The 16,331-nt window shown below is 35.6% G+C and overlaps 1 pseudogene; it reads left to right on the forward strand.

Moving 5' to 3' along the window:
• The window catches only part of LOC113073814 (neuroblastoma-amplified sequence-like), an 82,022-nt pseudogene that overhangs the window by 39,256 nt on the left and 26,435 nt on the right, over positions 1 to 16,331 (forward strand).

The raw sequence follows: 16,331 nt of genomic DNA on the forward strand, positions 1-16,331 counted from the left end.
TTTTGCGTAATTGTTTTTTTTTTTTTTTTCTTAAAAGCATATATGCATAAAACTCCATGGAATTTAGCTTTTCAAAATTAACATTTTGGGTTAGAATTTAAATAAAAAAAGTATAATACATTAATATATTTATTTTTAATAATAAATATAATATAATTAATATATAATCATAATAAACGTGTGTGTGTGTGTGTGTATTATATAATATATATTGTATCTGTTGAATAATAACAATTGTAATAAAAATACACACACACACACACACACACACACACATATATATATACACACACAAATCATTTTGTCATTATACATTTTTAATAAATACAAGATTATGCTTTTTTATATTTCTAATAACATGCATAGATAAATAATTTACAATAGAACCATGAACCTGCAATAAGAAAGTAAAAAGGGTTCATTTGGGCTTTGTGCTTTCTGTAAGCTTTCGTTAGGCATTTTTAACTAAGCACCAATGCTTTATTCATGGCTATAAAATAGTAAAATCTTCTCCTGGATCATTACATTAAAGTGGGCTGTAAAGCACAGCCTTTGACTGAACTCTGAGTTCAGTGCTTCAATAACATACTCTCTCTGCATTTTTCATACGGTGTATGTATAGCTTCAGAGCTCAGCTGCTTTACTCATAGCAAGCACTGTTCACTTTACCATGAGAAAAGATGTCATAGACATGTTTAAAGATTCATATGCACACAAAAATATACATTTGCGTAAATGTGTGTGCGTTGTTTATCTGCTGAATGTCTATTTAAAGCTGAATGAAGTACCGATGTATCGAGGTGAGATAAATGGTTTGGGTTTGTACATAGTCACAATGTTTCTGACATTTTTTTAAAAGTTCACTCATCGCGGTAACATATAAATACATTAGTATCAGTTTTTGTCATGTTGCTACTGCGAGCTGTCAGAGCTTTGCTTCACTGATGGCGGAGAGCTTTTTCACTCAGGAGTCAATTTACGTCTCTGTGCCTTTACCTTCATTTATAATGCATGTCGAGTTTAGCTCGATGTGATGACTATAGTAGCGCTTTTGTTTGTTTCATAGGATTAAATGGAAATCTCTGTCCCTGCTGGGATTTCCTCCAGTTTCTTTGTGTCTGTATTTTCCCCGCCGGGTAACGCTTGCCTTAAGTAAATTAGTATACTTCTCTCCTAATTGCAGCATGATAATATTTACCGTCTCTGATGAATGATTTATTAATCACATTTACACAAAATGCTTGCTTGTAGATCAACATTTTTGGTCATTTTTGCAATTAACAATTTATCAGAGTTTACATGGTTGCACTTGGCTGTGAATAAACAGCAGAAAATAAATGTCAGGACTGCCCGCTTTGATTTTTGACTGTTTAAAAGTCCACTAAATAAAATTAAGTACAGTAAATTAATGGAGCAAAATGAAATGAAATGAACTTACACTAACCCATAATATATTCTAATGTAATATAATATAATGTAATTTGTGCCGAGCAATGATAAATCATGATTAATCGCATTCAAAATAAACATTTCTGTTTATATAATATATGTGTGTGTGATGTATATATTTATTATGTTCTGTATATATAAAGACACACACATACAGTATATATTTAGAAAATATTTACATGCATTTAAATTAGTGGTCGACCGATATGTGTTTTTTTTTTTTTTTTTTTTTTTGACAGCCGATGCCGATATCTTGGAAAGGAGTGGGGTCCGATAGCCGATGTAAAGCCGATATAATTTAACATTTTTTTTTTGTATTAATATTTAAGAAATTTGAAATCATTTGACAATGGATTAAAAAATAAATGTGTAAAATAAATATACTTAAGATTTTTTCATGAAAATATAAATATTTAATAAAAATATGATTTAAAAAGGCATTAAACACTGTAACCAACAGGGCACTCGTATTCTGGGAAGTTTGACCATCACACAGAGAACACACGATCATGCTGGATAAAACTGCACAGCTGGATTCGACTAAGTTTGCAAGGTTTCTAAAAATAAATGTTCAATAGCCATTCAAAGATTTGTATAAATTATATAAATGGGTATTTGCTTAATGCTGATGGCGAAAGAGAAAGAATTATAATGTTTGCCTTTCTATTAATAAGCTCATGTCTAGCGCAAAGACAGGCCGCGTCTCCGAGATGAAACGGAGCTGCTCATTGTGTGAGCCAATAGATAATTCTGATACATGCGATGACTATCCATTATGACATGTAGGCATGTATTGTTTGTGTGCTGCTGCGCCTGAACACACCTCTTTTTTAGACCAGCACGCCCATGGGCACAAAAATAAGCGCAAATGCATTTGCTAATTAAATGACGTTTTGCTGTACAGGAAAATGCGAACAGCCCGGGAGTGAAACTAGCAAACACACTTGCGCTGTGCCTTTGAATGCAATTATTTCTTGACCAGCACTAAATTTATATAATATAATATAATATAATATAATATAATATAATATAATATAATATAATATAATATAATATAATATAATATAATATAATATAATAGTGTGATATGGTTTGGTTGTGGTTTCTGCATTTCATTAAAAAAAAAAAAAAAAAAAAAAAATCAAATCAAATCACAGCATCATGGTCCTGATTTGTCATGGCAGTTCTCCTTTATTTATAAAGCGCACAGTTTCACATCAGTTTTATAGAAAATCTTTCTTAAAACCCCCTAGTGTGAAAGTCAAAGGTGTCTGTAGAAGGAAAAAAACCTAGTACTGTATATATATTGTTTATTATAGTTCAGCTATAACAACTGTAATTTGATCAGTACGGCTCATGTTTGACCTGCCTTGGCTGCCCATAGCAGGCCGGAGCTGCTGTTCCTGGATCAATTAACCCCACAGACCTGCTGTACAGAACCACAGACCGCACTATAGCAGGGTCCTGACCAACACCACCATGACCACCAGAGTCGTGCTGGCTGGCGTCAGTGACTCCCATTGGTGGAGGGAGTCCCTCAGCTTACTTTGCCCACTGCACGTAAGTCCCATTTAAATTCAGCCTGAGAGGTTTTATTCGCCACTCTCTGAAGTGTAACTGCATGCCTCGCTCCATTATGCATCACTCCTCTTCAAAACACAACCGCCAGGAACAGGCTGGACAGAACTCAACAGTGAGACTCGCCTGCACATTTTTTGGCAGGTTTTGTTAGGCCATTAAAACCTGGCATGATTGAACGAACTTCTCCCCGACCGACGTCTGTGTGTCTCTTTGTGAAGCGGTTTGTTTTTTGAGTTCCTGTTTCTGTGTCCTCCATCTGTGAGATTTGCCCGAGTCCTTCCTGTGAAACGGTCGATGACAAGCTGAAGCTTGTGCATTTCTAATGGCCTTCCTTGGTGACTGCCTCTCAGGGCCAGAATCAAAAACTCCCCCTGTCCTTGGCAGAAGGCTCTGGCGCCTTATGAACGTTTACGAGTGCGGCTGAAACATTAATGGCTCCTGCATGCATGTCTGTGAATGTTTTATGATTATTCTATGAATGTTTAATGAACGTTTATCTCCTCTCAGGGACAAGCTGTGGAAAGAAACCGTACATGTGCGTCCAATCAGAACGCCGAACTGGAGAGGCAGGGGTGCAGTCCTTTCTACGAGTAGCTGTTCAAAGATCCATACGTCAAAAGGGTAAATTTCACTATTTCTCCATCCTTCTGGCTCTCATCTCTTTGTGTTTTCTCATATAGCTTTATTTATTAGTATGATGTTTAGTTCTGAGTGTTCATTATTCTACGGTATACTAAAGATTTTTTGTCATCATTCAATTCAATTCAATTCAAGTTTATTTGTATAGCGCTTTTTACAATACAAATCATTACAAAGCAACTTTACAGAAAATTCAGTTTTTTCTTATAAGTGATGACTGTCAGTTTGTGCGCATATGACAGGATTTTTTTGAAAAATGAATACAAGACGTAGTCAGCCAGATGATGAACATTATTAACAGCAGTTATTATATGATGCAGTCACACTTGTAGCAATATTTGTTAGTTCTGTTTGTTGATTCAGGGTTGGCATCATTTGGGGTCCTCTGAGGGGTCAGCATCATCTCTTCTCAGGTGTTCTGGATCCAGACTGGAGCTTGTGTAAATCCTAGTTACCAAAACAGAGAAACAAACAGAGACATCATTAGCATAGCTGCTGTCCCAACAAAGTAAAATTAATTAGTTAACCCAAGCTTAAGAATAAGAATGCGCATTTGAACAGATACATCTGCAGTCATAATTTAAGAGATACATTTATTCGAATGCTTGGTGAAAGAGATGCGTTTTTAATCTAGATTTAAACAGAGAGAGTGTGTCTGAACCCCGAACATTATCAGGAAGGCCATTCCAGAGTTTGGGAGCCAAATGTGAAAAAGCTCTACCTCCTTTAGAGGACTTTGCTATTCTAGGAACTACTAAAAGTCCAGCGTTTTGTGACCTTAGGGTGCGTGGTTTGTAAGGTGGTATAAGGCTAGTTAGGTACGCAGGGGCTAATCCATTTAGGGCCTTATAGGCAAGTAATGACAATTTGTAACTGATACGGAACTAAATAGGTAGCCAGTGCAGAGACTGTAAAATTGGGGTAATATGATCATATTTATAGACCTAGTAAGGACTCTAGCCGCTGCATTTTGGACTACCTGTAGCTTGTTTATTGAAGATGCAGGACAATCACCTGGAAGTGCATTACAATAGTCCAGTCTAGAGGTCATGAATGCATGAACTAGCTTTTCTGCATCAGAAACCGGTAACATGTTTCGTAGCTTGGCAATGTTTCTAAGATGGAAGAATGCAGTTTTTGTAACAAGGGAAATATGATTTTCAAAAGATTTTCATTTAATTACCTTCATGTGGACTTTCTTCGGTGCAGTACAAACGGAGACGTTTTGAGTAATATACAAGCTTCCAAACGTTGAGTGAATAACACTGAACTATTCTTCACACATAGTTATCATATGGGTTCAGAAAACTTGGAATATGGCACAATAAATGTTTTATTATTATTTATTCATTCAGTTGACAGGTATTCGCTTCTATCATGTAATAGATATTTTAGGACAAATTTCTAAGCTTTGTGTACAAATGTCAGAATAAACAAGCAAAAACCAAAGTGTAATATCCCTTGCCCTGTATTAATTTTTCAGTCCAAGGATGTGTATTCCTCTTATGACTACACCCCTCAAGAAAACTTCACTGAAGTTTTACTGCGGACAGGCAAACTGGCTGAAACCAACATCGAGGGACAGAATCTCTTTCCTGCAACCGAAGTTAGTGCTCCTTAAAGGCTGTATACAAACATTTGCACTTAAAATCAGTTCCCATCACAGTGACTGGTGACCTCATGCGTCCCCCATCACCCTCTTGTTAGCTGCAGTGTCCTTGCTAGGAATACTATCATCTCTGGCCCCCGGGGAAGATTCTCAGGTAGCAGCCGTTCCCTCCGCCTGGCCTCATCTCACCCTGATGTATCACCACTCGCTGGCTACATGTCCGGAAGAATAGCGTCATATTGATTAATTAATGTGTACTCACTGCAAGCAGACAGCAGTAAATAATGCGCACCCTCCTGATACAAGAGAGATAGCGGCTAGTCAAAATATCAAGGCCTTTTGCGTCAAGATGGATGAGGTGAATGAGAAAATCAATGCGGAGTGATGGGAGGGGTACAGCAACTTTGGTGGAAGAATGCAAATAGAGATTCTCCCTTTATATCTTACTTTTTACTACTCTCTTTTAATTCCTTCAGTGTCACTGTCGTTCAGTTCAGTTTCGCACGGCAGGCGTAAAGTCACCTTCGTGCGGGAGAACGTGAGATGAAAGGAAAGTGCTTGCGGCGGGCTGATAACGCTAAATTAATGACCTGCACGTTAAGACGTATGCTGAATAACACTTCTTCCTATAAGAACAGTCATGGTTCTGTGCTCTTGTTTAGATATTGCGCTCATGTCCTCTCTAATCTCTGTGCTTATTTGTGAAATGCTTAAAGGTTATGAATTAAAGATGCTTCCCGCTGGTGATATGTGATATTTTTTCCGCCTCATGTGTGCATCATGCTTCTGACTATGAAACGGTATTTTTTCATCTCATTTAGAGTTCTAAATGAAAAACATATTTTTGTTCGTGTAAACAGTTTACTAAATGTTATAAATAAATCAAAAATAACATGTTGATTTACGCTTGAAGTATTGAATAAATATTTCAATAAAATATATATTTTGCATCCCAAATATTTTTTTTATGATATTAATATTAATAAATCAAACTATTTATGTTGATTTATGTTGGATTAAATGTTCAATAAAATATATATTTTACATCCCAATTTTTATGATAATAATATTAATAAATCAAACTATTTATGTTGATTTATGCTGGATTAAATGTTCTATAATTGCACAATTCTGATTGTGTAAACAACAACATTACAGCAGCATTACACCGCGTCTTAACTACATGCAACACAACAAGACTGAATATGAATGTTGGCATAATACGGATTTATTATTTTGCTCTCCTGACATAAATTACTAAATAACTGTCACTGCAACAATGTTTTATCAAAACATTGGTCAAATATCAAAGCTAGAGTCTTTATACTTTCAAATGATGCACAGTTTGTCCGGATCAAGTAAAAGAGTGATGTTCAACATTGTGTGAGAGTGAAACAATAATAAACTGGGGCCGTCACCGATCCTTGCACGCAAAGAGGAGAAGAGAGAAACAGACTAAAATTAGCATAGATGCCATTCTTCTAACGATGTAGCAAGTACATAAGCTGTTATGGGGAGTGTTCCCAGTTCCGGTTTACCTAATTACTCCAGCCTAAAAATCCTTTAATGGATTTAGATATTAGAAGTGTATTAGTGTGTATTACATATTTATACCTATTAACAGAAATAGTAAATTGTATAAATGCTTTTTTTATTTTATTGTTTTATTGACAATTTAGTTAATTTAAAATACAGTATGTGAGCAAAGAGAGGCAAACAAATGTAGGCAGTACGATGCGATGATGTAATGAAAAATGCTTATTAGTGTATAATGTCATCTAGCGACATTTAGCGCCTTTTCAGTCTGGCTCTTTCCATTAAAAGAAGTTGATAATGCTGGCCACAACCTCTCTGGTTTTCAGTGGTAAAGAGACTTTAAAGGAGGATGTGTTAAAAGAAGCCTGAGTGCACTAAACAGCTGAGAACACTAAAATTGTTACTGTTAGGAACACTACAACCTTTGTTATTTCTGCACGCACAAGACTCCCTCAGCTCCAGCTGTTTTTGATAACATTGTCTTGCCAAGGATTATTTGATGCACAAAATGCCTTTGATACAATCACAGACTCAGAATAGCAGAATAAAACTTAACACTGTATTGCAGTTCTGTGAGAAATGGGAACTGATGGGCTGCCTGGAAAATTAGACTCGCATCACCTGCTAATCGTGTTTGAGAGTCTGGAGCTGTACATGTCTGCACAGCAGTCTGCCTTTGTTTTCGAACGCTAACATTTCTTCACTAGCTTTGCACCGATTGTTCTCGTGTGTGTTGCTGCAGGTTTAAGGAGTGTTTACAATCGTCCCCCCAGGGTGTTTGTGGTCAAATCCTAATTGATCAAATTTAGCCACAATTCCTCTAAAGTTTTGTTCACTGTTAAGTGAGTTTAAGTTTACAAAGTCATAATTGCATACATTTAAGGGTTGTCATAGAAAAGAATCATGGGATATGTTACATAGATCCATTGTTTGTTCTTTTCAACTAGACAACCAATCAGAATGTATTTGATGTTAATTTACTGCTGAGTGTCAATATTTTGGACCAATGAGATTCCATGGTGGGCGGGGCTGTTTATTGCAGTGCCTCAGAAATGGTCACCAAGGAAATAGCAAAGTATTCTGTGGCTTCTTGTTGTGTCTGGTTAGAACATGTTAAGGAGATTTTGCTTGTGAACTTATTGTTTTTTAAAATGGTATTTTGGTAGAAGATTAGAATATGTCCTCTGAATCTGTGTCATACTCTCTGTATTGCTGTCACATTCACATTTCAGGTTTATAGGCTGCTATTGAGAGCCATAGCGGCTCATATTCCTCCCTCTCTTTTTCTTCTGTCACGTCATGTAACGGTACAGCAAGGACTTGCTTCTCTGCAGTAATAACTCTGAAATATTCATCCTTCTTTTCTCTCTCCATCTCCTCTGTCATTTCCACGGTCCTCCTTCAGCTGGCCAGTGATGCTTTTCCCAAAGATATGACACTTGCCCTGGCCTATTTACTAGCTTTACCTCAGGTGAGTCTGACTGCTCTATTTGCAGATCCTCTCTCTCTGTGACTGTGTGTGTGTGTGTGTGTGTGTGTGTGCAGCAGGGCATGCCTGAGCTCTGGTGCCTCAGATTATGGTTTTTCATAACTGTTTCTCTCACTGCAGCCAGAAGCATTCGGAATTGAAAGATAAAACCATTTAAAAGTCGGTAAAAATCTAATATGAATTCTAATACAGTTAGCCTCTGTCCTGTTATGTCCAGGGCCTCCATTTCAAAGTATTATTGCATTTTCCTGATCTAGATCGTTTAATGCTCTGATGAAATAATCTGAAAAAAAAAAATCTTTGATGGGCTTACAATTGATAGCATGTCCCCGGTGATGCCTCTCAGTTCATGATCAGGTGAAGCTGGGTTGAAATTGATGCGCAGTTAGTGTGGTCATTGTCCTCCTCTACTGCTTTAGCCTCGATGGTCCTCATGGGTCCAGTTTCTGAGATATCCAGTCACTCAGAATACTTACCCTGATTATTATGGCGATTACTGCAAGTCCCTTTGGTTCATTTCTTTTTGTCACTTTTACATTTTTTTTTTTTTTTTAAATGGAGCAAAAAAATAAATACAATTGTTTAGATGTTTGTGGTCTGAACCAATGTTATTTTGGTATCACTGAGTAACTATTATAGGTTTATTACAATATTTTTTTCTTTTCTTTTTAATTTTAGTTAAAGTTTTTGTATTTTTTTTTTTAATGTTTTTTTTAAATAGTTTTATTCATTTTTGTTTCAGTTTTACTTTTAGTTACTTCAGTACTAGGGCTGTCATGATATCAGATTTTGAACTACATGATTATCATAGTCAAAAAAAAAAATCATAATAACAATCTATCATGATATCGAAATCATGAAAAATGTAAAAATGCGTTGAGTCTCCTCAGATTACATCGTGCAAAATGTGCATGTGTACCAATCATTTTTAAATATCGCCAATACTGTCCCTAATTAAAAAGAGATTTGTTTTTTTTATCATTTGAATATCATGATTTTTGTCAAAGTCGATACCCCTATTTAGTGCATTACATTAATATTTGTTTTAATATTATATTTTATTTCAAATAAAAAATGTTGTTTTTATCAAGTTTTAATCTTAGTCCATTTTAGCACTTTAGGGCTGCCAAAGTGTTTTTTATTTTTTTATTAAAAGTCAAATTAATCTGAGGTCATTTTTAATATATATATATATATATATATATATATATATATATATATATATATATATATATATAAATATATATATATATATATATTAGGGGTGTAACGGTTCACAAAATTCACGGTTCGGTTCGATACGATTCACTGGTGTCACGGTTCGGTTCGGTACGGTTCGGTACGTTTTAGATACAGCAAAAAGAAAATTGGCAGATAAATTTCCTTGATTTTTAAAAAATGTTTTATTTATTAAAACTAACAAAGTATGTTTTTTTTTTTTTTTTTTACATTGAACAATGATGGAGCTATTCTTTACCCATATTCTATGGTGTTTTCTTAGCAGCATATTGTATAAACAAAAACAGCTCCTTATAAAAAATAAAAAAAATGAAAATGTCATATTGTTGTAGTAGTTATGAACACATAGAAAGATGTAACCTTTTATATGGAACTCTATAACTCTTTATATTGAGTGTGTTTTTACTCAATTGGTTCTCTATAGGGCTTATGTTTTTTGGAACAAAGCAGGAATTACTCTCTGGCTGAAATAGGCTCGTGAAGGAATATTGTAACGGGGCTCAATTACATTAAGCATGTTCTTAAAACCTGCGTTTTCCACTACAGAGTAAGGCGCTCGCTCACTCAGTACGCGCTGAAGGCTCGTTGGAAAATGGCCAAAGGGTCTTTTACACAGGACGCGGTATGCGCGGTGCTGGACCCTGGGCTCAGCGTTGCCCTTCAGATACAACGCGATTTGCGCTGCACCATACCAAGAGCAAAGTAGGTGGAGTTTTCAAAACTGCCCTTGCATACGTTCTATTTATAACAGTTCTTCTATCTAATAACGTGCAGGCCTGTTAATTGTATCGTACTGCTCAGGAAATTCCGACACAGTATAGTACTAGTCCATTTTGATTTCCGTGCTTGTTTGGATGCCCCGATCGATTGGTAAAGTGCACCCAAACACGAGACCTGTTGGTTATTGGAGGATTTTCTATTTCTGGTCTTTTAAACGCATTGGCCATTTTTTAAACGAGCCTTCAGCGCGTACTGAGTGAGCAAGCGCCTGACTGAGCAGCATAACATAAACATATAAGTTGGTGCTTTTTTCTTCTTCGGGGGTGTCAGGGGCGTTGCCTGTTACGTCGTTTGGGTTATTGGGCTACCTTGTTGAATGCATATCATTATATTTCACAATTCTTTTTTCCAAATACAATTAATTAGTCCAATGAACCGTTCGGTACATAGTGCGTACCGCGTACCGAACCGAAAGCCTCGTACCGAACGGTTCAATACGAATACGCGTATCGTTACACCCCTAATATATATATATATATATATATATTCGGGTCATTAAAATGTTTTCAAATTTTGTTTCGTTGTTTTTACTAGTTGTATTATATTTTATTTTGGTTAATGAAAATACTTTTGTTTTTGCTCCCCCTCTACCCCCCATATAACAAACTATGTAAAATTCACTATGTAATAAATGAGTCAGTGGTTTTAACATAGTACTGTATATGCACTAGGTTTCCTAAAGCTCTATTTTGGAAACCAAAGTAGATTAGTGTGCAGTGTGAACGTAGAGTGTGAATGCAACTTTTTGTCATTTTCTATTTCAGGTGTTGGATGCTAACACGTGTTTTGAGAAGCTCTGCAATTAGCCGCATATAACTACTCTCTTCAGATCTGCTCCCGCCTCACATCCTGCTTTAAAGACAAGTGCAGCCTGCTTTGCCGGGTAAGCCTGCACATACACTTTTCTCTCTGTCAGCCTACATTCCACAGCCTTTCTTCTTTATCTGGCATTTTAGCAAGTTTCCAAAACACTTACACGAGTCAAGAACAGAATCCATTAGCGATACAATACAAGTTCTCACCTTGAACCGGACCGATAAAACGGATCAGCCTTTTCTCTCTCTTTGTTTTGCCCATTTCTCTGCAGATTCCCCCTCTGTCCCTTTTACACAGCTCCTGCGGTATCGTTCTTTTGCTCTTTTCATGTAATATTTCAGGTTTATCTGCATTGCACATGACAGCACTTTACTGCTTCCCTGCAAATTTTTGCATCCTCTTTCCGCATCCCTCTTTACTCATTTCTCCGGTTACTCTCTTCCTCCATTCTATTATCATAATTCCATCTTTCATTTTCACCCTCTGTTGCACCTTAGCATCTCTCCCTCTCATTCCTCTTGTAACTCTCGTCTCATCTCCTCTCATTCTCTCTCTCTCTCTCTCTGTTATAATGATGCATGCTCCTCTCAGTTCACTTTAAGAGTTGTTGCTTAACAAGGAACACTGTCTCTGTCTTCACTTTTCACACTGTGTTTTCCTTGACCACCGGACTCTCACAAACAACATATTAGTATGCATAGCATCCTCATCATAGGTCAGTGTTTATGTGCTAGTTGGCTGACACTTCATAAAACCTATCAAGCATTATGAGCAAGCATCAAGGCTAGAAGTGTTCTCACAGGTTTATGGTGTGAAGCATGGGGTTATGAAGAACTGTAATTGTAATGATGATTGTAATGCAATAAGAACTGTGTGGCTCTTTTCACAAATAGTTTGAGCAAAGATGTGCTTAACCTTCTGAAATGGCTGATTGTCAACATCAGAAGGTCAAACTAAGTATGAAATGAGCTATTTTATGGTATTGTACATGAAGCTTGAAACAGTCAAAATAAAACTGTGGTTTCAGTTATTCTAGTGATCACATTAACATAAAAAATACATCAAAATACTAGTTATTAAAAAGATTTTAATAATAATAATCCATTATAAAAAACAATAAATGGAAAACCTAGTGTATTGTATTGGTGGAAAGTGCTGAGTCAGAGTGATTTTCCCCCCTATCCACCGACTGTAACTTTTTATATATTTGTTCAAAACTTCGGAATCATCCTGGAAATCATGAAAAAGTGACTCCGTTCACACTGCTTCTTTCAATTTTCATTCTTCCCCAGTTCCACTTCAGGGAGGGCAACTTCTGGTCTGCTTGTAACACTAATGTTACACTACACTCATTAAAAAACTGAACTTTGACTGTTGCCCTACATTTTTGAGACTTTGACTCGTGAAATATGTAAGCATAGAGCATTGCACTGAACTTAGAATAAAATAACCTAAAAAATAACCTGAAGAATAACCTAGAAGTGCTCAAGTCAGTTTGTGTTGGATGTCGACATTCTAAGACTCTAAGACATTACGTACAAATGTTTCACAAATTCTGGCATTCAGGTTTAATAAGAAAAATAGATTGAGTATACAAATGGTGAATCCATTTTCAATATACACACAACGTTTTACAAAATATGGCTTAAAGGAGACGAATACGAAAAGAAAACAATAATTCGGAAGTTGGTATTTGAATATTTAAACAAAGTTTCGGTGAACACTTGGCTGCTGCTGACACAAGATTGACAGTTTGAAGACATTTTGTTTTAATGAACTAGACCTGCAAGCTAATTCTGTGAACTCAAGTCATTAAACTTTTTGCTTTTGTGAGCTTGAAACCGTCTGTGTTTGTTTCAGAGCCTTCACAGTTCTTTTCTGAGAGCTGTCACTTAGTTAGCAGCTCTCTGCTTAGCTAAGGGCTGAACAGCTTGGATGACAAAAAACACAAGGAAATGTTCTTGTAATTATATCGCAGTGTGAAAAATATAAAGCAGCACTGTGGCTCTGTCATAGTTTCATCACAGATAAAAAAGTCACTGTTTGCAGGAAGATCAAGTGTTCAGTATGCAAAGTGGCATTTTACCTGGCCTAAAAATGACTATTCTGTCATTTACTTATCATCAAGTTGTTCCAAACATGTATAACCTATACATTTGAAGAATACTGGGGTCCAACAACAGTGAACCTCAATGACAGACATTATATTAAAAAAAACAAACAAAAAAAATGTTTTTCAAAATATATTATTTTATTTTCCACAGGAACAGTTTGAATGAACAGCATTTTTATTTTTGGGTGAAACATCCCTTTAAATGTTTAGGGAAATAATGAGTTATGAGTTAAAACTGGTTAAAAATTAGAATTTTTTTTCTTACTATTAACATTGCCTGCAAATGAAAAAAAAAAAAATTTGTTTTTTCACTTTAGGCCAATGGTGATTTTTATTATTTTTTATTTTTTATTTTGAAAAAGCATCTTATGCTCACTAAGGATCCATTTATTAAAAACAGTAATATTGTGAAATATTATATTATATTATATTATATTATATTATATTATATTATATTATTATACTTTTTAAATTAACTTTTTATTTGATACATTCAGATTTGTTTCCCTCTGATTTACAGCAGCTATTACTCTAGTCTTCAGCGTCAAAGATCCTTCATAAATCATTCTAATATGCTGATTTGGTTTATTTTTTTACTATCATTTCATCATTGTTCATAACAGTTGTGCTGCCTAATAGCTTTTGTGGAAACAGTAAACTAAATAATTATTTGATGAATATGCAGTTCAAAAGAAGAGCATTTATTTGAAATAGAAACATTTTGTAACATCATAAGTGTTATATAAATGTTATATGTCTTTGCTGAATAAAATTTTACTGACCCCAAACTTTTGTAATGTAGCGCCGATGACGGCCAAACTATACTGGATGTCTCCAGTCAAAAAACAGGCTTAGTGAGTCTGTGTAAGGACAAGAAAAAAAGAAATGTTAAAGCACTCGAGAACCGTTTCACCCTTGAGCACCGCAGTTAATCCCGGGGCTGCTCCAGGAGTGTGCGATAAACAAAACACACTCAAAGAATGCATGTCACAAGTATATTGTCTGCTTCCATTTTATGTGCTTTTAGCTGTGTTTCGATTGCGCCTCGGCAGGAAATAAAATAATGACAGACCCTTAAGGTATATAATTTAGCTTGTTCCTTTTTTCAATGTCTTTGACGTCCGAGCTGGAAACTTTAAATGGCTTGCCCCTGTAAAGAGCAATACAAAAGCTAATGGAAGGAAATGATTGTTCGTAGATCTTTTCAAGGTTCCAGTTCTCTGAATCCACAGCCCCACGCTGCTGCCCACACGTGCACTAAGAATGTTTTTTTGTTTTTTTCTAAAAAGAAGCTGAGGTAATAAGTGGCCAGTGTTTACTGTACACCATATGGCAATTCACACATCCGCATGAACATGCGCACTCTTCCTAATGGATGGTAATGTACCTCTGTGTGGCGTTGGTTAAATGCTAGAAAAAATCCATTACCGCTGATGGAAAGAGAAAGAATATGATGTTCTGTGTGTTTTATTTTCATCTGTTCTCTTTCCAAGTGACATTTCAATTGGTGTTTGCTGATATTTGTTGAAGGAGACGGTCTTGCGGCAGACAAGCTGTACGACAGGCCTCTAACGCCCCCGACATTTGTACCTCTTAAATTCGTACCGTCTTTATTCATTTGTCTCTTCATTTGCCTTTTCTCTCCCTCCCTCCACTTATTTCCTTTATGGTAATCCATTTATCCGTCCTTTTCTCTTAATTTAAACCTCCTCGTTCTCTCTCACGTAACACATAATCTCTCTCGCGCCTGTCACACATCCATCCTTGTGCTTTCCTTTGCTTTCTCTGCCCTTTTTTCCAAGCAGATCCCCCTCAGACATCATCACTATCACAGGCAGCACATGCACGTGTTGTTATTGAAAGTAAGTAGGTCCGTAGGAGCATGCAGTCGGGCCTCTGGATGAATTCTGCTCCATCTTATACGGCGCGCTGCCTTTGCATTGCAAATTAAGCCCAACAAGATGTTTCTTTCAAATCTAAGTGCATAATTATGTTCTCTGTGTAGGAATGAGTCTGTGATCCTGTTGTACTGTGACGCCCTACTAACAGTGAGCAAGTGTTTTCTCCCGTAACTGGGTGTTGTTTTCTGTTCTTGAATCTGTTGAAATGGAAAGCAGCGCATGTCTTAAATTAAGGCAGTGCATCTTTGGAAATGAATTCTTTCTACTTTTATTCATCCAAAGAAAAGATCTGCGATCTTTGGAGTTACTTATGTATAGATGGATCTTTGTTTAAAACAAAGGTATTAGTCTTGGCTTGGCTTGTCCAAAATGCTATGCTGTATGTGCATATTATATATAACAACATTATATATAAACATTATTCAAACAGTTATTTTTCCATATACCATGTCATAAACACATAAATGGAGTGTAAAGTGTAAAGTTAAAACTCGTAACTTTGACTTTGTACAGAAAAACAAAGTCTATTTTATTAAAACCGCCAGAAAAAAGTTAACAAGTTTGTTTAGAAACACTTCTAATATGCTGTTTTGATCCTAAAGAAACATTTCTTATTTTCAGTCTTAAAAAAACAAGTTGTGCTGACTTATATTTTTGGAAACCATGATGCATAATTTTTTTCCAGGATTCTTTAATGAATAGAAAATTTATTTTTAAAACATATATATATAAATATATATATTGCTGCCACCAAACTTTTTTTTTGTATATGTGTAAAAATGATCAAATTTCAAATTCTAATACATTTATAACTATCATATCAATTTATTTTTATCATAATTTAAAATCTGTTAAATTAAAAACTATTATTTGTAATCATCTTCTGTAGTAGATTCAGTTTTAATAGATTTACTACAGGTACGATACCCTAAAACATTACTTTTTTTTTTCCTAATCTGCCATGCAGTATCATAGGTAAAGATAGTGAAGAAGTAATGAATTAAGAATTTGAAATAAAACCCATTTTCTGTCATATTTTTTCCACATTGGCATCCTATCCGCCTAATCTCCATCAAGTGTCTAGGGTTAAATGTCTTGCTCAGGACACATTAGTTCATGAATCACCCCCGAAGGGTTTGTATTGGCAAAGTTTCAGTTACCAGCCCATATATACTATAC

This window comes from Carassius auratus, unplaced genomic scaffold, assembly GCF_003368295.1.
Source record: "Carassius auratus strain Wakin unplaced genomic scaffold, ASM336829v1 scaf_tig00012919, whole genome shotgun sequence".
NCBI lineage: Eukaryota > Metazoa > Chordata > Actinopteri > Cypriniformes > Cyprinidae > Carassius > Carassius auratus.